At 40.5% G+C, this 24,636-nt stretch overlaps 1 long non-coding RNA gene across 1 annotated transcript; it reads right to left on the bottom strand.

The window, feature by feature from the left end:
• Positions 1–12,236: 12,236 nt before the first annotated feature.
• LOC129050002 (uncharacterized) lies at positions 12,237–24,199 on the bottom strand. Its single transcript, XR_008513488.1, has 3 exons — positions 23,966–24,199; positions 14,298–14,431; positions 12,237–12,531 (listed from the first exon to the last, which is right to left on the bottom strand). It is a non-coding gene; the product is annotated as an uncharacterized LOC129050002 (long non-coding RNA).
• Between the last annotated feature and the right edge of the window lie 437 nt (positions 24,200–24,636).

The raw sequence follows: 24,636 nt of genomic DNA, 5'->3' as shown, positions 1-24,636 counted from the left end.
CTTCCTGACCCCACTTTGGGGAATACATTCTTACATTTTTCCCAGCATTTTAAAAGAATTTCCTTCCTGGCCTTAAGGAACTGAATGTTGCCCGTTTCTTGTCATTTTTAGAGTTGATGGGTTGCAGCCTTGCCTGAGCACAGTCAAGCTAGCACAGCTATTGAGGCCTGTGAAAGACCAGATGGTTCTACTCAAATGAACCAAGCAAGACTCCCTCAAACTCAATTTCATGTTCCAGCTTTTCTCAACTGTCACCTGGAAATGCTCATGCTCTATGATGCTAATAAAGTACCATAAAATATTTGCTTCCCTCTGTGGGGTGGGGCTTCCATTGCCCAACACAAATAGGCAGTCCTTCCTAGGGTGCTGGTACCACCTATGCCCCACCTTGACTACACACTTCCCCTCCTGGCACTTACGCGACTCCTCGGGGATTTCAGTTGTGAAGGAAGAGACAGAGAGGAAAGCAGAGTGAAAAGAAAAGCCAGGAGGGGGTCCGAGACAAGTTCATACTTGCTCAGAAAAGAAGACCTAAATAATAGAGTAGGAATGGACTTTGGAGACCATCTAGTTCACTGGTGAGTAAACTTCTTTACATGTGGGCCAATTCAGGAAACATGAAAATGCTTACAGATGTGGCAGGAATGGATATTTGCAACTTAATGAACATTTTTTATGCCACATTTCCTCATACCCTACAACTGTCCTCTTTATTCAGGTGGTGGATGGAGCATGAAGCATGCATTGCCTCAAAGAAAAGTTAACACAACGGGCTGAAGATCATAATTCTCAGCTTAGGAATTTCAAAAGACTAGGCCTAGGCTTAACAATAATATTGTATCAAACTAAGCATTTTACATGCATTATCTTATTTAATCCTCACAATAATCATATTGGATGGTGTGATAGACAGAATAATGGCCCCCAGAGATATCCATATCCTAATTCCAAAACCTGTGAATATATTACCTTATATTGCAAAAGAAGTTTTGCAGGTGTGGTTAAATTAAGGTGCTTGAGTTGGGGAAACTTGCCTGCGTTATCCAAGCTAGGTCCGATGTAATCACAAGAGAAGAGCCAGGGTGAGAAAAAGAGATATGATGACTGATGATGGCCTCAGAGTGTGCACAAATGCTCGATTTCAAGATGCTCTGCTACTGGCTTTGGAGGGGGAGGAAGGAATCACAAGCCAACGAATGCAGGTGGCCTCTAGAAGCTGGAAAAGGTGAATAAACAGATCCTCCTCTAGAGACTTCAGAAGGAACAGTCTTATCAACATTGAAGACTCTGTGACTTCCAGAACTGTAAGATAAATTTGTGTTGTTTTAAGCCACCAGTTTTGTGGTAATTTGTTAGAGCAGCAATAGAAAACTGGCTGGGCATGGTGGCTCACACCTGTAATCCCAGCACTTTGGAAGGCCAAGGATCACCTGAGGTCAGGAGTTCGAAACCAGCCTGGCCAGTGAAACCCCGCCTTTACTAAACATACAAAAATTAGCCGGGCATGGCAGCACACACCTGTAGTCCCAGTTACTTGGGAGGCTGAGGCAGGAGAATCACTTGAATCCGGGAAGAGGAGGTTGCAGTGAGCTGAGCTTGTGCTACAGCATCCAGCCTGGGTGACAGAGCCAGACTCCATCTCAAAAAACAAAAACAAAACAAAAAAACTAATACAGGTGAGTGCTGTTATGAACCCCATTTTACATATAATAAAACTGAGGCCCACTATATTATGCAGCTTTGCTATTGTCATAGAACATAAGTGTGGCAGCCTGAGTGATTACTCACTACACTGTATTGCTCTGTCACATAAAGCGAGAGATTCAGAGGAATGAGTAAAAAGGTTACTCTGGGACCAGGAGGAAGAAAAGTTGGAACCGAAGAGTTCTAGACGGAAGTATAGTCTGAGAAGAGGGGCCAGGAACCCCTCTTCCAAGCCAAGAAATAGGAAAGGGAGGGAGGGAACAGGAGAAATCTAAGGCAAATAGGTTCAGAGATTTAGGAGCAAGGCGTGCCTATGGTCTCCTTTCTCAAGGAGAAACCAGGTTAGTGACCAGACCCTTTGGGGGCAGAAGAATCAGCTGTGTAGTGTCTAGACTAGTGGTCCTGAGACAGGTTTACTGAGTTTCCCTGCTCTCCAAGGTGTCAGGGGAAGCTGCATATTGTCTTTTTGCACCCCAAAGTGACATAGTTGTGGAAACAAAGAGCTATTGGACCTAAAGAAACCCTGTGGATGGGAACGAAGAATGACTCATAGGGTCTTGCCTGGGCTACTGGCCAAGGGCAGAATGGGAGGCTGCGCTTCCCGGTGGATGCCAGCATGTGTAGACGATGTTACCAACTGCACATGTGCACACAGACAGGCACATCTTGATAAGTCAGCAAATCTTGGTCCCATGAACTTAGATGCAACCTTATGGAAGAGATGGAATTATAGAAAAGTGGATAGGTTTGGAGGGAAGATCTTAACAGCCAGATGTTAATAGAAAAGTCACTTGATTTGTAAACTTTTGGTTGCTAATCATTGATCAAGTTCAAACCTTTCATTTTTAAGACTGAAGAAACTGAGACCCACCATTTTAAGTAACTTTAGGGTACAACACTGAACATTTTTTAAATTATAGGATAGGGAATTAAGTCCATGTCCTCTGATGCCACAAGACCAGTGCTTTCTATTTCCTCCCTGGCCCTCTCACTTACTTACTCAACATCTATTGAGAGATGACTGGCATCAAGTATTGGGGATTAAAAGGGGAATTCCAGCCAGGCACAGTGGCTCATGCCTGTAATCCCAGCACTTTGGGAGGCCAATGTGGGTGGATCACCTGAAGTCGGAGTTCGAGACCAGTCTGGTCAATATGGTGAAACCCCATCTCTACTAAAAATACAAAAATTAGCCAGACATGGTAGTGCATGCCTGTAATCCCAGCTACTTGGGAGGCTGAGGCAGGAGAATCACTTGAACTCAGGAGGCAGAGATTGCAGTGAGCTGAGATAACACCACTGCACTCCAGCCTGGACGACACAGTGAGATTCTGTCTCAAAATAATAATAGTAATAATAATAATAAAAGGAGAATTCCTTCTGGGAGCTTCCACTTCTTTATGTCAGGGGTCTCCATGACTAAATGTGATCCATTTGATCCTGAGAGCTGTTGTTACTACTAAGTAAACATGATCCACAAAGATGGGTCCCCAGCAGTACCCTCATTGCCCTTGTAACTTGCATAGTGCTTTCTTGGAGAGCATGGGTGATCCCTTCAAGCCTGACCTACCCTCCTCACAAACTGTTACCCTAAGCAAGTAGCCACTGGCTTCTCTTCACAGCTTTTCATTTATAAATAATTTTTTTCTTTTAAAAAAATTAACTGTTTACATGGTTTTAATGTAAGTTTTGGAAAATGAAGATAAGAATTTTTAAAAATTATCAGTAATCTCATCTTCTAGAAATAACCACTATTATTAGTAATATTTTCTTCCTAGCCTTCAATATACATACACACAGAGTTCCACACAATTGGAAATCAGAAACATTATTTAAATAGTTTGTTTTAATTTTCACTTATTCTTTTGAATAGAAAAATATGATTATGTGGAACAAGATTCAAACATGCATACAATCAAAGGTAAATTTTCCTTTCTACTCTATTTTCTGCTACCCAGTACTCTTTCCAGAAGTAATCCTGTTGTATCAGAGAAATAGAAAAAACCATTGTAAAATTTATATGGAACCACAAAAGACCCAGAATAGCCAAAGCTATCCTAAGCAAAAATAACAAAACTGGAGGAATCACATTATCTGACTTCAAATTATACTACAGAGCTATAGTAACCAAAACATCATGGTACTGGCATAAAAACAGACACATAGACCAGGCTGGTATGCAGTAGTGACATCATGGCTCACTGCAGCCTCAATCTCCCTGGCTCAAAGCCATCCTCCTCCCTCAGCCCCCCAAGTAGCTAGGATTACAGGGAAACGCCACCACGCTGGACTAATTTTTGTATGTTTTTGTAAAGACAGGGTTTTACCGTGTTGCCCAGGCTGGTCTCAGACTCCTGGACCCAACAATCCACCTATTTCAGCCTTCCAAAATGTTGGAATTACAGGGGTGAGCCACCATACCCAGTCACTCTTAAAGATTAATTTTGTTCCTATGGGCTGGTCAGTTCAACATACTGATCTCACCAATATGTTACTATTCAAAGATTTTTGCAGAAAAAGATATGCTACATGGATATAAATTATTCTTTCTACCCCTAGGTAATATAATTACTTTCATTTAAATTTTAAAAGGAAAATATTTGAAGCAATTTATTTTAAATCACAACAGTTCACCTAAATGATCAGAAACAAGGTGGGATATTCTTAATATGCGGCCAAGCTGGGCTGTCAGTGGACCAGGTGGGCTGAGCCTGCAGACAGTTTGTCTTTAACACTTGAAACAGATTGGAAAGGGCAGAAATAGAGAAGCATTGGCATAAAGTTACCCCTCCTGTGTGGTTGACTTGAGATGTGAACATGGGCTTTCTAATTTCAAGCCAAGTCTTTTCCCACTTCTTTCAGACATTGTGATGTAATGAAAAGAGCAAACCTCTAGGATTTGGGGGAATGGGATAGGGGAGGAATATACAAGCAGATGTAAATTGTTAAGGTTCTGGTTTTTGAGCTATCTTGAGTGATAGGTTTGTGGGTGGTTGCAGTGAACCGCCAGTTGCAGTAAAAACAATAAAAATAGATAATGTACAGCCTAGTGATAACGGTGTGTCTATGAATCAATTATAATTAAATTTGGTGCAATGAAGGTACAGTTTTTTAAAATTCTGGCACTGTACCTGATAGCTATATGATATTAGGCCAGACACATAACCCTTCTGAACTGAATTTTTGTAAATATATATTTTGTAAATCTGTTTTACTCTGCCTAATAGGATTATTGGAATATTTTTCTTTAAAAGGTGTATTTAAAAAACAAAGCACAAGCTGGGTGTGGTGGCTCATGCCTGTAATCCCAGCACTTTGGGAGGCTGAAGTGGGCGGATCACCTGAAGTCAGGAGTTTGAAATCAGGCTGGCCAACCTGGTGAGACCCCATCTCTACTAAAAATACAAAAAAATTAGTCAGGCGTGATGGTGCACATCTGTAATCCCAGCTACTCGGGAGGCTTAGGCAGGAGAATCGTTTGAACCCAGGAGGCGGAGGTTGCAGTGAGCCAAGATTGTGCCTCTGCACTCCAGCCTGGGCGACAGAATGAGACTCTGTCTCAAACAAAAACAAAAACAAAAACAAAACAAAACACACACACACACACACACACACACACACAACAAAGCACTGTGTCTGGTTCATAACTAGGCATAGGTGTTTTCTTGCTTCTTTTTCATATTATCTGCTTCCTGGATTGTCTGCATGAAACCTCTTTTTATCAATTATAACAAGTTGTTTTTCATCACTTGACTGCTTGAATATTTTGAATATTTTTTCTTGTTGTTGAGATTTTACTTCAACCCCCAGGAATAATTTGCTAAAATCTTTTTAACATACTTAGATTTTTGTGCTCTATAATTTAAATGGAGAGGACGAAATGGGAGAACTGTAGTGGGTTGAATGGTACCCAAAAAATATATGTCTAGGCCGTCACCCCTGCAACTTGAAAATGTGACCTTATTTGGAAAAGGGTCTTTGCAGATGTTACTACGCCTAGGATCTCAAGATAAGATCATTCTGAATTGCCTAGGTGGGCCCTAAATCCAATGACAAATGTCTTTATAAGAGATACACAGAGTAGAGACAGTGAGAGAAAAGGAGGGGCCACGTGAAAATGGAGGCAGAGATTGGAGTTATGCTGCCACAAGGCAAGAAATACCTGGAGCCCCCAGAAGCTGTGGAATAGGCAAGAAAGGATTCCCCCTAGAGTCTTCAAAGGGAGCACAGTTCTGCCAACACCTTGAGTTCAGACTTTTGGCCTCTAGAACTGTGAGAAAATAAATTTCTATTGTTGTAATCCACCAAATTTGTGGTCATTTGTTATGGAAACCACAGGAAACTAATATAGAAACTAACATTTATTGGATTCTAGCACTCTTCTAGGAGCTTCAAACATGTTGTTTCATTTAGCCCTCAGAAGTACTTGGTAAGGCAGTATTATTTAGATGCTCATCTTTAGATGAGAAACTTACCCACCATCACTAGGTTAATGAGTGGTAGAGCTGAGATTAAAACTAAACTAAATTAGTCTGATCATAAAGTTCATATGAGCTATCTACTGTAATGTGCTACCTGCCAAATAAATTATGTCTCTCTCTCTCTCTTTTTTTTTTTTTTTTTAGACAGAGTATTGCTCTGTCACCCAGGCTGGAGTGCAGTGGCACGATCTCAGCTCACTGCAACCTCTGCCTCCTGGGTTCAAGCAATTCTGCTGCCTCAGCCTCCCGAGTAGCTGGGATTACAGGTGCGCACCACCATGCCCGGCTAATTTTTGTATTTTTAGTTGAGATGGGGTTTCACCATTTTGGCCAGGTTTGTCTAAAACTCCCAACCTCAGGTGATCCACCTGCCTCTGCATCCCAAAGTGCTGGGATTACAGGCATGAGCCACCATGCCTGGCCAAATTATGGCTCTTTATAGAGAATGTGACATTGAAAAAAGTCAAGGGATCTTCTTTTATCCATAAAGGTAAAATAATTTTACCATATAAGTGCTCATAAATATTTACTGTCTGCTTGATATGGACAGGAGGGTTTAAGTAGTGTTTAGTCTATTTTCTATTGCTATAACAGAATACCACAGACTGGATAATTTATAAAGAATGGTTTATTAAGCTCACGGTTCTAGAGGCTGGGAAGTTCAAGAGCACGGTGCTCACATCTTGTGATGGCCTTTCTGTACAACATCACATGGCAGATAGGCAGAAGGGCAAGACAGCACATGTGAGGGAGAGTTCACTTTTATAAAGAAGCCTTACTGTGATAACTAACCTACTTCCATGATAATAGCATTAATCCATTTATGAAGGTGGAGCCCCCATGACCTAATCGTTTCTTAAAGGCCCCACCTCTTAATACTGTTACAATGGCAATTAGATTTCAAGATGAGTTTTGAAGGGAATATTCAAACCACAGCAAGTAGAAAAAAAAAATAGCAATATCCCTAACAAATATACCATGGAGTGCTATATTATTGGGCGAAATTCAGCCCCGATATTTTACATAGGTTCTTTTCTATTTTCCCTAAGTGTCGGCTGGTCTGAGAAATAAAGGGACAGAGTACAAAAGAGAGAAATTTTAAAGCTGGGTGTCCTGGGGAGACATCACATGTTGGCAGTTTCCGTGATGCCCCCCGAGCCATAAAACCAGCAAGTTTTTATTGGTGATTTCAAAACGGGAGGGAGTATAGGAATAGGGCGTGGGTCACAGAGATCACATACTTCACCAGGTAATAGAATATCACAAGGCAAATGGAGGCAGGGCGAGATCACAGGACCACAGGACCGGGGCGAAATTAAAATTGCTAATGAAGTTTCGGGCACGCATTGTCATTGATAACATCTTATCAGGAGACAGGGTTTGAGAGCAGACAATCAGTCTGACCAAAATTTATTAGGCAGGAATTTCCTCATCCTAAAAGTCTGGGAGCACTGCGGGAGACTGGGGCTTATTTCATCCCTACAGTTGCGACCATAAAAGACAGCTGCCCCCAAAGCGGCCATTTTAGAGGCCTACCCTCAGGGACGTAGTCTCTTTCTCAGTGATATTCCTTGCTGAGAAAAAGAATTCAGTGATATTTCTCCCATTTGCTTTTGAAAGAAGAGAAATATGGCTCTGTTCCACCCCACTCATCGGCAGTCAGAGTTTAAGATTATCTCCCTTGTTCCCTGAACATTGCTGTTATCCTGTTCTTTTTTCAGGGTGCCCAGATTTCATATTGTTCAAACGCACATGCTCTACAAACAATTTGTGCAGTTGATGCAATCACCGCAGGGTCCTGAGGCGACATACATCCTCCTCAGCTTACGAAGACGATGGGATTAAGAGACTAAAGTAAAGACAGGCATAGGAAATCACAAGGGTATTGATTGGGGAAGTGATAAGCGTCCATGAAGTCTTCACAATTTATGTTCAGAGACTGCAGTAAAGACAGGCATAAGAAATTATAAAAGTATTAATTTGGGGAACTAATAAATGTCCATGAAATCTTCACAATTTATGTTCTTCTGCCATGGCTTCAGCCGGTCCCTCCGTTCGGGGTCCCTGACTTCCCGCAACACTATATTTCAATATTGGTATTTACAATTCTTTTTGATCTTTATCTTATCTTGTAGATGACTTTAGTCTTTTGTGTTTTCCTTTAATAATCTATTCAACAAATATCTTTTTGAGTATCTATCATATGCCAGGTATTGTGCTAGATGACAGTGAAAAATGAACAAGATATTATTCCTTTCTTCAAGTTACTCCAAAAGTAAAATTAGTTACAGCCTATAGATAGTATAGGATAAGTAATTCAAATACTTTTATCAGTGAGACAAAGTTGCTAAAATTTACATATCTTCTTTTCCTTACTGCCACTCAAACATTAAAAATTCCCCACTTTCATGTCAAACATAAATCTCTATAAACTCAATTTTATACAATATGCTTGAGACAAGTTGGCAGTATGACATAAGTATATGTAGTTAATCATGACAATAGTATGGAGAATGGATGAGAGTCAAGACAGACCCATAGAACTTCTACATTTTTTCACAGTTTAGGATAGCTCAGATTACGGTGTGAATTCTCCACACCTGGAAACAAGAGGCTCTGCAAAGATTATCTAATTAAGCAAGGTGACCAGTGTCAGAAGGCTAAACGTCTCTATTACTTAAACCAGTTAAACATCACTAGTATTGAACACTTCTTTTGCATCTTGGGAGATGATTCTCTATTGATCTCTCACATTTATGCATGTCTTCCAAGTAGCTTTTGTTCCAGGCTATTTTTTGAAGATGTTTGTATAGCAGACAGCTTTGGAAATATAAGATAATATATCTCTCTGCCTCAGAGGACAGATTTTTTTGCTGGCCAGTTGTCTTAGTCTGCTTGTGCTGCTATAACAGAATACCACAAACTGGGTAACTTATAAGGAACAGAAATTTCTCTCAGTTCTAGAGGCTGAAAGTTTATGATCAAGAAAGGCACCAACCTTAGGTGTCTGGTGAGGGTTTCATCTTCCAGAGAGGAGGGATGCAGTGTTTTCACATGACATAACGTGGAAGGGCAAAAGGGACAAGCTCTCTAATCAGACTCTTTTATCAGGGTACCTAATCCCATTCATGAGAGAGGAGCACTCATGACTTAATCACCTCTTAATGGCCTCACCTCCTAATAATATCACATTGGCAATATCTGAATTTTGCAGGGGACACATTTAAACCATAGCACCAGTAAAATGAAGGCCAACTTTCTACCAGAGAAAAGGCTGGGCAGGTTTGCTGGGGGCCGTCATACAAAAGATTGAGGATTGTTAAGCGTGGAATTTCTCAGGTATTCCTCACGCTGTATGTGCCACATCCACTTGGACTCCCCTCTGTGTTGTCCTAGTGGAAGTTGGAGGAAAGAGGTGCTAACATGAACATGAAATTCAGGCTGCCTGCTGTATCGTATGGAATAAAGTCCTTTGTCTGATTCAGCAGTCTCATGGCTTCTGCCAGTGCCCATGAAACTGTGACAGGCAAACTTGTTAGCTTGCAAGTAGGGTAAAATTCAAACCCTTCCCAGCTCTGGACAGTGCACCACTTCAATCCTACCAGCCAGACCTCTCACTTCAGCCACTGCTACTGCTGCTTGTTTCCTGAAGACCTCAGCTAAGTTTGTGCAGAAGTGATTTGTTAGTATTCTTGCTTCAACCTGTGAAGTGTTCCTCTAGCTGTCTGCCCTGGGGAACCTCTGGTACCCCTGTGTGGAACACCCATAGGAACCCACTCAGCATTCTGGCAAGGGGTAGGGAGTTGACCCATGAGGGACAGACACTAATGGATAAATATTTGCTTCCCCTTTTAAACTGAGGTGAAAAATTCTACAGTACATTTCAAAAGCCTCCTCAGAAGACGCTGCAGCATTGTGTGCCAGTCATCCACAGGAGTGGCTAACCCCTTAATATTTAATACGTACTCATCTTGGCTTCTCCTCCTTCCTGTTTTGTATGCCTGCTCCCTGGAATCACATTGTTTAATAAATGTTGCTGGGCTTCGGGGGAACCCAGACAGACACTATCTTATATGTCCTAGCTTTAGCAATTCATATTTTAGTGTAAGTTAACATTCTGAATATTTGAAGAGTTATTACTGCATCAGTGCCGGATGTACCAAAACTGAATAGTACCAAAAGTCTGGGATGCTGAGTTTTGACAGAATCCCAAAACATCTCAGGTGCTTTAAGAAGAATGTGTAGTCCCTATGTTATAGGAGATTCTTGTATTGCTATAAAGGAATACCTGAGACTTGGTAATTTATAAAGAAAAGAAATTTAATTGGTTCACAGTTGTGCAGGCTGTACAAGTGTGGTGCCAGCATCTGCTCAGCTTCTGGGGAGGCCTCAGGGAGCTTTTACTCATGGTGGAAGGTGAAACAGGAGCAGGCATGTCACATGGCAAAAGCAGGAGCAAGCGAGAGCCAGAGGGAAGATGCCGCACACTTGTAAAGAGCCAGATCTCTTGAGAACTCGCTATCACGAGGAGGACAGCACCTAGGGGATGAGGCTAAACCGTTCATGAGAAACCCACCCACATGATCCAATCACCTCCCACCGAGCCCCACTTCTAACACTGGGGATTACAATTCCACATGACACTTAGAGGGGACAACATCCAAACTATATCAGTCCTTATTATTAGTCCTTTATTAATTTCTTTCATAGGACTTCCTAACCTCATATTGAAAAAGATCAAATATAAAATCATAACCACAAAATGGCACGAAAGAGGGAAGCGGGCATATCACGTGATCACATTCATTTCTAAAACTGTCTATTCAAGGTTTACAAGAAAAAAAGGAAATTTTGGAATGCTTGTTGTGAGACCAATTTTATGATAAAGTGCTCAATTTGTTCCAGCAAAATGTCAACTTTAAGAGAACTTATCCTTCACTTTTAATATTCATGGTAACTACTCATGAGTGAACTACAGTGGAAATGTGGTAGAAAGAACTCATCGGCCAGGGGTCTTGCTACAAGGAACTATCTTGTAAAGTTAACTTTCTTTGACAAGTTCCAGATGTGCTTCATACCAGAAATATTGAAACACAGGAACATAGTATAGATCACAGAGATGTGATTTCTTGCAATATAGAAGATGAGTGTTTAAATAATACTCATCTAAATACAGGATCTAAAAATTGAATATAATTTTGTCTGCTTACAGGATCTAAAAATTGAATATAATTGTGTTTTTAATTTTAATTTTTATTGGTAAGACTGCTATTTATTTGGGGTGATATGCTTTATACATCACATGCTAGAAGACACTGTTCATTCTCATTCCTGGGCCTCTGTTTTCCCTTCTATTTGTTGGTAGCCACATTCAGCCACTTTCTTAGCTATGTGACGGTTGGAAGAAACTGGCTATATATATATATATTTTTTTTTTTTTTTTTTTCTTTTTCGAGACAGAGTCTCACTCTGTCACCCAGGCTGGAGTGCAACCTCGCCTCTTGGGTTCAAGTGATTCTCAGGCCTCAGCTTCCCCAGTAGCAGGGATTACAGGCTCTCACCACCTTACCCAGCTAATATTTGTATTTTCAGTAGATACGGGGTTTTGATGTGTTGTTCAGTCTGGTCTCCAACTCCTGACCTGAAGTGATCCATCTGCTCTGGGTTCCCAAAATGCTGAGGTTACAGATGTCAGCCACTGTACCTGGCCAGCTATATATTCTTAAAACATACAGCTCACGATCCCAGGGTGCTTAGAAGGCAAGGGATCCTTTTTAGCTCCCTATAGCATATTCTCTGAGATCACTGTTACCCTTTTTGAGAGATGACCACAGGCGGATATTTCTAGGTAGTGAGGATATAACCCTAGTTTTGTAATACTCAGAGGACCTGCCAGCTTTCTCAAGAGGTGTCATAATTTGGAGCTCTAAATTTTGAGACATTTGTGGTACTCTAGCCTTTTCATGTGGCTAGAGAGAGAATAATGTACTAGAAAACGTAAGTATCAACATAGAATTTGAACCATTTGGAAGGACTAGAATCATTGTTATTGAAGGATGTTGAAGAATTTTATTGACTTTACCACAACCCATTCCCAGCTACACAAGTGGCAGCAAGAAAAGACCCTGTGTGTCTTTCCCTTCACTTTAATAGAGGCACTGAGTATTGCTGGTTTCTCCTCCCTCCTCTTGTCAAAATTAAACGCCAGTCACTGTCCAGCCATAGTCATGCTGTTAACAAAGACTTCAGCATAGAGAATCCCGCAATATTTCCTCCATCTCCTGCCTTGTGGAGGATCATGGAATAAGTGTATTTTTTCACACGGAAAGATTAAGCTGGTGCTCTCCTATCAAGAAAAAGAAACTACCATTAGAAAGCACTAGTCACAATTCTGAGCTGTTGTAATTAACAAATACTAAGTAAATATTTGTGTGCTTTGTTTCTTCATATTAAACAACTGATGTATTGTATGGTAAAAATTTCTTCTGCACGCCTTAGTGACATTTGGTTTATTTGTATGTTGACTTCACAATGCAAGCTGCAATTATGATGCTCAGAAGTTGGCAAACTTTTCGCATAAAGGGCCAGCTAGTAAATATTTTCGATTTTGTGGGCCACACATCTCTATGGCAGCTACTCAACTCACCTCTGCCATTGTAGAGTGAAAGCAGCCATAGACAATACTAAACAAATGAGCATGGCTGTGTTCCAATAAAACTTTATTTAAGAACACTAGAATTTGATTTTTATATAATTTTCATGTGTCCCAAATATTCTTTTACACATTTTTTTCAATAACTTAGAAGTGTAAAATCCATTCTTAGCTTGCAGTGTGTACAAAAACAGGTGACAGGCTGGATTGGTCCCACAGGGGATTTGGTCTATAGTTCTCAGACTACTGTGATGCTCCAACCTCAAACTTACGAGAGTTAAGTTTATCACTATATTTAAAGCTTCAAAGTTAATTGTGCCTATGCCTACATTTTAAATTTATTTTAGGGTCAGGCATGGTGGCTTATGCCTGTAATCCCAGCACTTTGGGAGGCCAAGGTGGGCAGATCACCTGAGGTCAGGAGTTTGAGACCAACCTGGCCAACACAATGAAACCCGTCTCTACTAAAAATACAAACATTGGCCGGGCATGGTGGCACATGCCTATAGTCCCAGCTACTCAGGAGGCTGAGGCAGGAGAATCACCTGAACCTGGGAGGCAGAGGTTGCAGTGACCTGAGACAGCACCACTGCACTCCAGCCTGGGAGACAGAGCAAGACTCCATCTCAAAAATAAAATAAAATAAAATAAATTTATTTTAGTATTTTGGAGAAGGGGCAGTGATGGATAGCCTAACTGGAAAATTCTTCATTGGGATAAAATTTTATATTTAAAACTTAAACTAAGAAGATAATTGTTCTAAATCTGAAAAACCACTAGTACTAAACCCCAATTAATATTGCTGTATTAAGTTATATCTTAGTAAACTGTCTTAAATAATGGACAGTCACAACTTTATATTTTTAAAAAATAAATATTGGCTAATTACAATCTTATTCTGTAATTTTAAAACACATAAGAATATGAAAAGTTTTGCACAGTATTGATATATCATTTTTAAAATGTGCTCTTAAGCATATTTCTTTTCCAGCAAAAAGGCACCAACACAAAGGGCCTGAACTTGACATTTCTAGGGATTTTTCAAAATCTTAAATCATCTTCTTTAAAGATAACAAACAACTGGAAGTCAAGCCATTAAGATTTCATCATACTGGGTATTTTTCCCATTAATAGCTGAACTGAAATAATCAGCACATTTCAGAGTAGTACCAGATGCTAGCAAGTTTCAGTCCCTGGAGATGAAACTTGACATATCACAGTACTTGCTCCTTGACCTCCCAGTCTTAATAGTATTTGACTATATATTGGAGCCCTGGGAATGTACAGAAATCTCAATTTTCATGAATTTGCATTTAAATTTTTAAAATATGGATTTGGTCCTGTGAGTCTGTCTGAATTTTAGTAATAATAACAGGATTTTTTTTCTCCAGAGTGCTTGAAATCTGTATGTTTTAGGAGGAAAATATGTGTTATTTGTTTTCTTTGCATGCTGTAATTACCTTCAGGTGCAACATATTTATTTCATACTATAAATACTTTTTCTCCCTTGGTAGATTTGCAGGTATTTTTTTTACCAAGTTCCCATTCTTCACGTTTTTAGTTTTTGAAATTGGGTTGCAACTATCAACAGGTACTACCAAAAAAAAAAAAAAAAAGATAAATGAATAGATATAAAACAACACTAGATAGATAAATAATTATTATACTCAACTGCTTGGGTTCCTTTTAAAAAAATTGTTTTTAGTCTACTCCTGAGAGATTTGTATCTCTTTAAACTGTGCTACAGGACAATAGGACAAAAATTAGTATCTTTTCTCAATAATAGAGCATGAAGTTACCTGTACTTGAAAATCGAATTTCAAATTGAAGTCAGTCTGAGTAAGTTATTTGCTAGCCAAGTTGAAAAAACTTTAAAAAATATATAGTTGAGGTCTCCTGGAAAACTGGATATCCACATGCAAATGAATAAAGTTGAGGCCAGGCACAGTGGCTCACACCTGTAATCCCAGGACTTTGGGAGGCCCAGGCGGGCAGATCACCTGAGGTCAGGAATTCGAGACCAGCCTGGCCAAAATGGTGAAACCCATCCCTACTAAAAGTACAAAAATTAGCCGAGCGTGATGGCAGGCGCCTGTAATCCCAGCTACTCAGGAGGCTGAGGCAGGAGAATCACTTGAACCTGGAAGGCGGAGGTTACAGTGAGCCGAGATCGTGCCACTGCACTCCAGCCTGGGTGAAAAGAGCGAGACTCCATCTCAAAAAAAAAAAAAGAATGAAGTTGGACCCTTACCTAACACCATCTACAAAAATTAACTCAAAATAGATCAAAGATCTAAACAAAGAGCTAAAACCATAAAACTCTTAGAAGAAAACAAAGGGCCAAATTTTCTCAACATTAGATTTGACAATGATTTATTGAATATGACACCAAAAACACAGGCAACAAAAGAAAAAAATAGACAAACTGTACTTTATGAAAATTTAAGCTTTGGAGATCATTTCCTTTGGGGAGTAAAAACAAAACAAAATCTTTGTGCATCAAAAGACACTATTAATAAAGTAAAAAGTCAACCCACACAGTGGGAGAAAATATTGGCAAGTTAGACATCTGATAAGGGATTAATACCCTGAATATAAGAGAACTCCTAAAATTCAACAATTAAAAAAAACTCAAAAAATTGGCAAAAGCCTTGAATATAGTTTTCTCCATAGAAGATATACAAATGGTCACAAACACATGAAAAGATGCTCAACATCAATAATTACTTGGGAAATGCAAGTCATAACCACAGTGAGATTCCACCTCACATCCATTAGGATGGTCACCATTAAAAAAAGAAGTGTTGGCAAAAATGTGGGGAAATTAGAACTCTGTGCACTGCTGGTAGAAATGTAAAATGGTGCAGCTGCTGTGGAAAACAGTATGGCAGTTCACCAAAAAGCTAAAAATAGAATTACCAGATGATCTAGCAATTCCACCGCTAGGTACATACTCAAAAGAACCAAAAGGGTCTCCCATGTATACCAATGTTTATAGCAGCATTATTGACAATAGCTAAAACATGGAAGCAACCCAACTGTTCATTGACAGATGAATGGATAAGCAAAATGTGATACAGTCATCCCTTGGTATCCATGGGGGATTGGTTACCAGACCCCCACAGATACCAAAATCCACAGATCCTCAAGTCCCTTATATAAAATGGTGTAGTATTTTCACATAATCTATCCAATTCTCCCATATATTTTAAATCATTCTAGATTACTTATAATACCTAATACAATGTAAATGCTATGCAAATAGTTGTTATACTGTATTGTTTAGGGAATCATGGCAAGAAAAAATGTCTGTATATGTTCAGTCCAGATGCAAACATCTATTGTTCCCCCTGAATATTTTCAATCTCAGTTGGTTGAACCCACAGATGTGAAACCCACAGACACAGAGGTTGTATATGCACACAATGCATCTACATACAATGGAATATTATGTAGCCTTAAACAGGAAGGAAATTCTGACATATGCTACAACACAGATGAACCTTGAGGACATTATGCTGAGTGAAATGCGCTTGTCACAAAATGACAAATCTGTATGATTCTGCCAGAGTTACTTAGAGTAGTCAAATTCATAGAGACAGAAAGTAGAATGGTAGTTGCCAGGGTCTGGGGGACTAGGGAATGGTTATTGTTCAATAGGTGTAGAGTTTCAGTTTTACCAGGTGAAAAGCAATCTGGAGATGGATGGTGGTGATGGTTGCACAACTACGTAAATGTACTTAATACCACTGAACTGTATGCTCAATGATGGTTAAGATGGTAAACTGTATGTTATACGTATTTTACCACAATAAAAAGGAAAAAATATATAGTTGAGGTCTAATCCAAATGAAGACCTTTGTGTTCAAAGAATCCTAGATTCCAGTTTCAGCTCTGCCACTTACTGGCTTGTTGTCATCAGTATTTACTTAGTCTTTTTTTTTTTTTTTTTTTTTTTTTTAAAGACAGGATTGCTCTGCCTCCCAGGCTGGAGTGCAGTGGCCTGATGATCTCAGCTCACTGCAGCCTCAACCTCTCAGGCTCAGGTGATCCTCCCACCTTCACCTCCCAAGTAGCTGGGACTGGAGGTGCACACCACCATGTCTGGCTAATTTTTGTATTTTCAGTAGAGATGAGGTTTCGCCCTGTTGCCCAGGCTGGTCTCAAACTCCTAGGCTCATGCAATCCACCCACCTCAGCCTCCCAAAAGTGCTGGGATTACAGAAGTGAGCCACTGCGCCTGGCCAGTCTTTTCTAAAGCTAATATTTCTGATCTATAAAATAGGTCCAATAATTAAAGAATCAATAAGATAACACATAAAAAGATCTTACTACAGTGCCCAACTCAGTGCCTATGACAGTGTGCATCAAATGCATCCCCTTGCCTTACATTCGTTATGTCAATAATTCAAATATATATCAAATGGGATCAAGAAGGAATTGTGGAGGTTTTCCCTTATAGCACTGCTATTGAACTTTTCTCATTTTTGTTTGGGATGCCTGGATGAGAGAGAATTCTCCCAGTTTGGTTGCTAGAATTTATGTCCCTCGATGCCAGTATATGTCCTTTTACCTCATTCAGTGTCCATTTACCTCATTAAGTGGCCAAAAGTGTCCATTTCCCTCATTATTCTAATATAGGCCTAAACTTAGATATTATGTACTTACCTCAATTCCAGATGTACCCTGAGGAAAGCGGTGGAGGGCAGAACAGCTTATCCCAGTTCCCTCTCAATAATTCAGCAGGTTCTTATAAACAAACAGGCCTATTTTAGAGGAGCAGTGGGCCACAAAGAAAGTGCTGCCACCAGCTGCCTAGCTCTTGTTGTAAGCCCATACCTTGTGTGCAGGGAGTATCTATTCTATTTGTTCATACTCTCCCACTGTTGACTCCAAAGCAGAATACTCTGTTTTGGGTGTTTTTCTAATGAGAGGTATGTCTAGAGGAAAGTGCTATGTTAGTGACCCTTCTTGGACCATGACTTTGACTGCTACTGCCTATCATCTTCAGGAGGAAGTCAGACTCAAATGGCAGACTCAAGTCTCAATCCATCATCCAGACATGCAGGATATGCATGGAAGCCCTTCCTATGTTTAGAGCTCAGGCCATCCCTTCCCTAACCCCTCATCCAACAGGGACCCACTGCTCACTAATCCACCTCCTCCAAAAAGCTACATCAGAGAGAAAGGGATGTATTTTCATTGGCTAATTTGTTCCTATGATCCACTTGTTAGAATCACTGACCTGGTTATTATTACTTCAACTGCTTTCTCTTGCAAAGGAGACCACATTTGGTAATGCTAGAAACAACATTCTTGTCAACCAGCAATGATGAGATCAGGGTTGCTACTTTTGCTTTCTTGTAAGCTTTGTACTTAATCAAACTAGGTGCTTAGTCTCTTTTTATCATCTCTTAAGGAGAAATAAACACAGAATAGAAAAGTCCTATATGCAGCATAAGGCCTCATGTAGAGGAGACTAAAAAAATGGAAGCTTTTCCAAAAGAGACCATTTCAGGTCATCTATTTTAAGTTCTCTCTCTCTCTTTCTCTCTCTTTTTATATTTGTATAAATTTAAGGGATACAAGTGCAGAGTTGGTACATGGATATATTGCATAGCGGTAAAGTCTGGACTTTTAGTGTATCCAGGACCCATATAGTGTACATTGTACCCATGAAGAAATTTGTCAACCATCACACCCCTCTCACCTTCCCATTCTCCTGAATCTCCAGTGTCTATCATTCCACACTGTACGTCCATGCGTACAGATTATTTGGCTCCCACTAAGTGAGAATATGTCACTCTCCATCTCTAAACATTTATTGAATAGGTCACTCAGCTTATAGCCTCTTCCTCCTATAGTTTATTTCCTACACTAAAGTAATCTCAATAAATCAAGTCTATTTCTCTCTCTCCTATTTAATACCATTCATTAGTTCTCTATAGCCCTCATTTTGAGAACAGCACACAAGAAACTTCATGATATGTCCCTGTCTACTCTCTAGCTCAACTCCTACCAGTCTTTTTCTTGCTGTTTGGGCTAAAGTAATACCAAACACCTTACAGTTCCCTGAAAACATTTGTCTGTTTCAATCTTCTTAGAATGCCTAGCAGAGTATCTCTTCCTTACCCTGTTGACCTGGTAAGCTCCTATCAATTTTTCAAAACCCAGCGCGGACTTCCCTTTTCCAGAAAAACTTTCTGACCCAAAGTTAATCACCCCCTCATAGAGTTGTTGCTCAAGTCAAGTACTTAATAAATGTGTATTGTTTAGAAGAGTGCTTGGCATGTGGTGAGTTCTATGTCACTGTTAGCCATGATGACAATGACGATGATAAGATTCCCTTACACAGTAATTGACATATATGTGGTCAGTGAATATTTTTCCAACATTGTTGAATTTGTCAAATAAATGAATAACATGGAATAAGTGCTATTCATGTTACTGTGATAAAAGCTAGAGTACAGGTTGCTAGGGAAGCATGCACCCAGGAACTCAACCTGTTCAGTTGGTGAGGCTTCCCTGAGAAAGACATGCTCCATGCTGGGTCATAAAAGATAAATATGAAAACTGTCCAATTCAGCCATTAGATGTATATCAAGCTACTTAAGAGTGGAGTCCTCTTTTTAGTCATTTGCATATTACAAGTACCTATTGTGTTGCTGGGCACAGCAAGTGTGAGAAGGTGTTCATTGAATGAAAAAATAAATTCAAATGTTAGGTGTCTTCCATGAACTCTCCTAGAAACTTTAAATATTGTTTGGTTTGTGTAACAATCCTGTAAGGCAGTTTTTTTCTGTTCTACGTTACTAATTGAGAGATCAAACTTTGGTAAATTTGTGGACCTTTGTGTATTTCAAATTTTCTTGCTGTTTCATTGTAGTTTCAGAATTGATTCATAGCTTTTAGATTTTTAAATAATTTTCAATTTTATTTTTGAAATAAAAATTTTCCCCATTAAATTCTAAGTGTTTCATCCTGGTATACTTTATAATGACTGGCTAGAATTTCATTTTATAACCTAGGAATTTCTTTGTTTACTTGGCATTGCCCTAAGAAATAATTTCTGTTCAGTTTCAAAAGCTAAGTATTTGCTTTACTTTATCTTTTTTTTTTTAAGACAAGGTCTTGCTTTGTCACCAAGGCTAGAGTGCAGTGGTGCCATCACAGCTCACTGTGGACTAAACCCCCAAGGCTCAAGCAATCCTCCCACCTCAGCCTCCCAATTAGCTGGGATTACAGGTATGTGCCAACATGCTGAGCTAATCCTTTTTATTTTTATTTTTTGGTGTTTTTTTGTAGAGACAGTGTTTCACCATGTTGCCCAGGCTGGTCTCAAACTCCCGGACTTAAGCTATCTGCCCGCCTCAACCTCCCAAAGTGCTGGGATTACAGGCATGAGCCACCACACCCAGTCTGCTTTATTTCTATCCTAGGTTAATAAATTCCTCAAAGATAGGAGGTTCTAAGAAGAGTGTGTCAGCTATTTATAAATATAATAGTGGAAAGGGGGATAAGACTTCCATTTCCAGTAACTTTTCCTTTGTCATTTCTTTCTTTCCTAGTCATTTTTTTTTCTTTTTTCTTTTTTGGTGTGTGTGTGTGTGTGCGTGTGTGTGTGTGTGTGTGTGTGCGCGCGCGCGCGTGTGTGTGTGTGTGTGTGTGTGTGTGTGTGTGTGTGTGTGTGTGTGTGTGTCCTTTAGTAGGGACGTTCATGGAGAGAGGGATGAGCAGAATTATTTGAAAGTTGTTCTGGGAACTTAATTCTGAGTTCACCATACAACTGACCAGAGACTCCCCATTTCTCCCAGAGTGAGAAGTTGCACCCAACTCAAATTTCCACAGGCCTCAAGGTCTCCAGTAGCTGGGCATCTGGTTTTCCCAGACAACTCTTAGAATCACTTGGCTTCTAAATGCAGATTACCTGGTGCCTAAGTAGTTTGAAGTCTACTAATAAGATTGTTCTCATGTGCTCCCTCTAAGACATGAGGACACTTAGAAGGGCAGGATCCCTTTGCAACAGCACACATCCACAATCTCACTGGCACAAACAGGTCCATGGCTTCTCTTGCTAACTCTGAGTTAGTAACTTCTTCCAGCCCATAATGGATCAGCCATGAGTTAGGGAAGAGGCAGATCCTGGGCTAGGCTATCTAAAGAAAACTTCACTGACTTTGGAGGATGCAGAGATAGAAACAAAAGATAAAAAGACACACACACGCACACCCACAAACACACACACACACGCAGCACAAACAGACCTGGAGGCAGAATAAACATGTTATGAAGGAAAAATGGTAAAGGCACTGGTCTGACTCTAAAGAAAACTGTGTATGTAGTTATCAACATCTCTAAATAATAATTTTTATTAAACAATCTATCTCCACCTCCAATCTGCTTACAGGAGACGTAAGTGCAACCAACCACTTGAAACCTAATTTCTAGCTGAGCACGGTGGCATACACCTGTAATCCTTGCTACTTGGGAGGCTGCGGCAGGAGAATTGCTTGAGCCTCGGAGCTACAGTGATTCATGATCATGCCACTGCATTTTAGCCTGGGCAACAGAGCAAGACCCTGTCTCTCCTAAGTAAATACATAAATGAATGAATAATGAAAATAAATAAATAAAACCTAACTTCTCATTGTACATTAATTCCATAGCCATTTATTAAATCTGTACTATGTGAACAGCCATGTGCTAGGTATTCGGGATAGGATCATTGACAGAGAGGGAAAAAGTACCTACTATAAATTAACTAATACAAGCTAACAACGTCCAGGCCTATGGGACCAAGCACTTTATATGTATTATGTCACTTTATCTAATTTAATCCCTATAGCAAAACCAAGCAAGTATTTTATCCGTTTTACATTTTTGAAATAGGAGCGTCACAGATATTGAATAACTTGCCCAAGTTACACGGCTAGTATAACGTTTATAAACAAATTGACACTGTAGCCACCATTCTATTTGTGCGCCCTACCCCCCCAATAAAGACAAGAAACCAAACTAAGAAACAAACCAAACCTCAAGAGTTGTCTCCATTTGTAGATCTTTTGTTCGTCAATAAATTCAATAGTCTTTCTGTCTCACTCCAAAGCTGCTCTTTCTAAAGGCTCTAATGACTATCTCTGATCAATTCTGGATCCTCACTACTTTTGTGAAGCATTTGCTATAGCTGACCACTTTCTTCTAATTGTAAAACTTTCTGCTCTTGACTTCTATGTCATCGCCTTCTTACCTCACAGACTACTACTTCTCAGTCTCTTGCTGGTTCTTCCTCCTCCTCTGCTCAACTATGAAATGTTGGAAGTTATCATAGCCCAACTCTCCATCTACAATCTTTGCTTAATATCGTACAGCCCAAGACTAGGTTTCATCTATAAATTCATAACTGCCAAGTTTATTTCTTCACCCTGAAATATACCCCAGACCAATATATTCATCTGTTTCTTTGACATCATCATTTGCATATCTTCGACTTGATTATTGTTAACGACCTCCAGATAATGACCACCAGGAACACAGCTATAGCTGAGCAACTTGGATGTATTGCTTGTTTCAGTACGTAAGAATGCACACCATGGGGAACCGTGGGATATCTTAGGAAAAGGGTGTTAAAAAGGACTTGTTATAGAATTTGAGTTTGTGTTAGGAGATTTATGGAAGGGTTCAAGAAAGAGGGACTTTGGCCTGGACTGGAAGCTGTAAGGAAGCAAGGATAATTCTATAATTGGGTATTTTAATAAGTATTATGTAGAAGGAAGGAAGACTAGACTGAGGCTAAAACTATAATTGGTAAAGAAGCAGCAGGCACTCGTATTAGCCAGGATAAGGAGATATTTGATCATTTTTATGGCTTGGGCAATGTTGATGTTGTGTCTGTGTTCAGATATGATTACAGAGTGATCTTACTTTTGATCTATCATGGTCACAACTCTGTCTTGTCTGATGTTCTGTGAAATTGTTTATGTTCAACAGAAGAATACCAATACTTAGCTGTGATTGCCAGGCCAGTTCAAAGCAACAGCAAGGCAAGCTGGTAGTATCAGGCCATCTCCTGGATGTCCTGGTCCGCTTTTCTCTTTCTCAGTATCCACACTAGAATTCTTGATTTACTCTCTTCCACCTCACTCAATCAAAAACCATTACCTCACAGACTTCCCTTCTACGTGGCACTACCACCGACACATATGCTAGCCCCCAAACCTAAGATTCACTGTTGATGATGCCCTTTTCTTCATTTTCCATAGCCAATCACCAAATCCCATTGTCTTCTTTTATTTCTTCCGCCACTGTTCTGGTTCAAACTACCATTATCTTCCTCCTAAAGTGCATCCTATTTCTTCTGCTTCCACACTTGCCCCTCTACAATCCATTCTGTTCATAACACATAGATCATATCACTCCCTTGCTTTAAAACTTTCAAATAGCTTCCAATTGTACTCAGAACAAAAGCTAAACTTCTTACCCTGGCTTTCAAGGACCATGGTCTGGCTTCTGCCTAACTTTCCACCCTCATCTATCTGGGACTATCTTGCCGCTCACTCACTATGCTTCCCCCACCCTGGCCTTTCCTGCCCTGCCCCTGCAACATACCAAGTTCCTCTTTCTCTCTGCATTTGCCCTGTCCTTTCTTTGCCAGGACAACAGTCTCCCTACCAGCTCTTTCTCATCCAGGTCTCTTTGAGAGGGCTTCCCTGACCATCTAGATGCCACCTTCCTGGTCAGTATCACATCTTTTCATTTTATTTCCCTCAAATAGTAATCAATACCGGAACGAATACTGTTCATTTTTTCATCCGCTATTGTCATCGCTTCATTGGAATTTAGCTTCCTACAGGGATGGTGTTTATCTTGCTCACTATGATTCCAGCCCCTAGAAAAACCTACCTACCTCATAGCCCAGGGCTCAGTAAATAGTATACACTGCCTTCCTGCCACTGCGCTAATTTCTACTAACACAGCCACAAACAATCAGCAATTACATTTTCTGCTTGTTTTTAACGGGGAAGTAGGGCACTCAACGAAAAGGAAATAAAAGCAGAGTCAGGAAAGTGGCTTTTATCCATGGAGTGCCCAATGTGTTGTGCGGCCACGGTATATAGGGATGTGTCAGCACCTGAGGTTTTTCCTTCTCTGAGCTAGCTTCTTTCCTGGAAATCATGTTGGGCCGTTGGGCCCTTAGTCTTATGGTTCACCCTGTTTTTTAAGATCATCTCTGGGCTTCATTCCCGTAACCGCTCTTCTAGCTGGCCAAGGCGACGGGAAGAAACCCCACCCTCTTGCGCAAGCGCCCAGTAGCGGAATCCGCGGGGTCGAGAGCATTAGTGTGCGCATGTGCAATCAGAGCGGCGGCTGGAAGTGTTGCGCAGGCGCATCCGATCGACTCGGTAGGTGGGGAGCTCTTGGAGACGGCGACCCAGGCATCTGGGGAGCCACAGAAGTCGTACTCCCTTAAACCGTGAGTTTCCGACGGTTTGTCCCATGGCGCGGGATTGTGAGGGATTAGGAACGAATTCTGGATCGTGACTTCGATTTCCTCGCTGTGCAGTTCCTTTCCCCGCCCCCCTTCGGATCCCTCCGAGCTGCGGCGGGAAAGTCGCGCGCCTGCGCACTAAGTATCTGGTTCGGTCTCTGGCCCGAGGGAAGCCGGTCCTTCCCGGCTGAGCTCGCGGCCAGCGCTGGCCGGAGGATTCCCATTCATTCACCCTTCTGCTCCTCCGCCCAGTACTTGTGGCCAGGGTCGTATCAGTTCTCCGTCAACTTGCTTGGGGCCTTGGACGAGCCTCC

Source organism: Pongo abelii, chromosome 1 (assembly GCF_028885655.2).
Source record: "Pongo abelii isolate AG06213 chromosome 1, NHGRI_mPonAbe1-v2.0_pri, whole genome shotgun sequence".
NCBI classification, from domain to species: Eukaryota; Metazoa; Chordata; class Mammalia; order Primates; family Hominidae; genus Pongo; species Pongo abelii.
The sequence above is the reverse complement of the archived record's forward strand: the minus strand, read 5'-3'. Positions and strand labels throughout refer to the sequence as shown.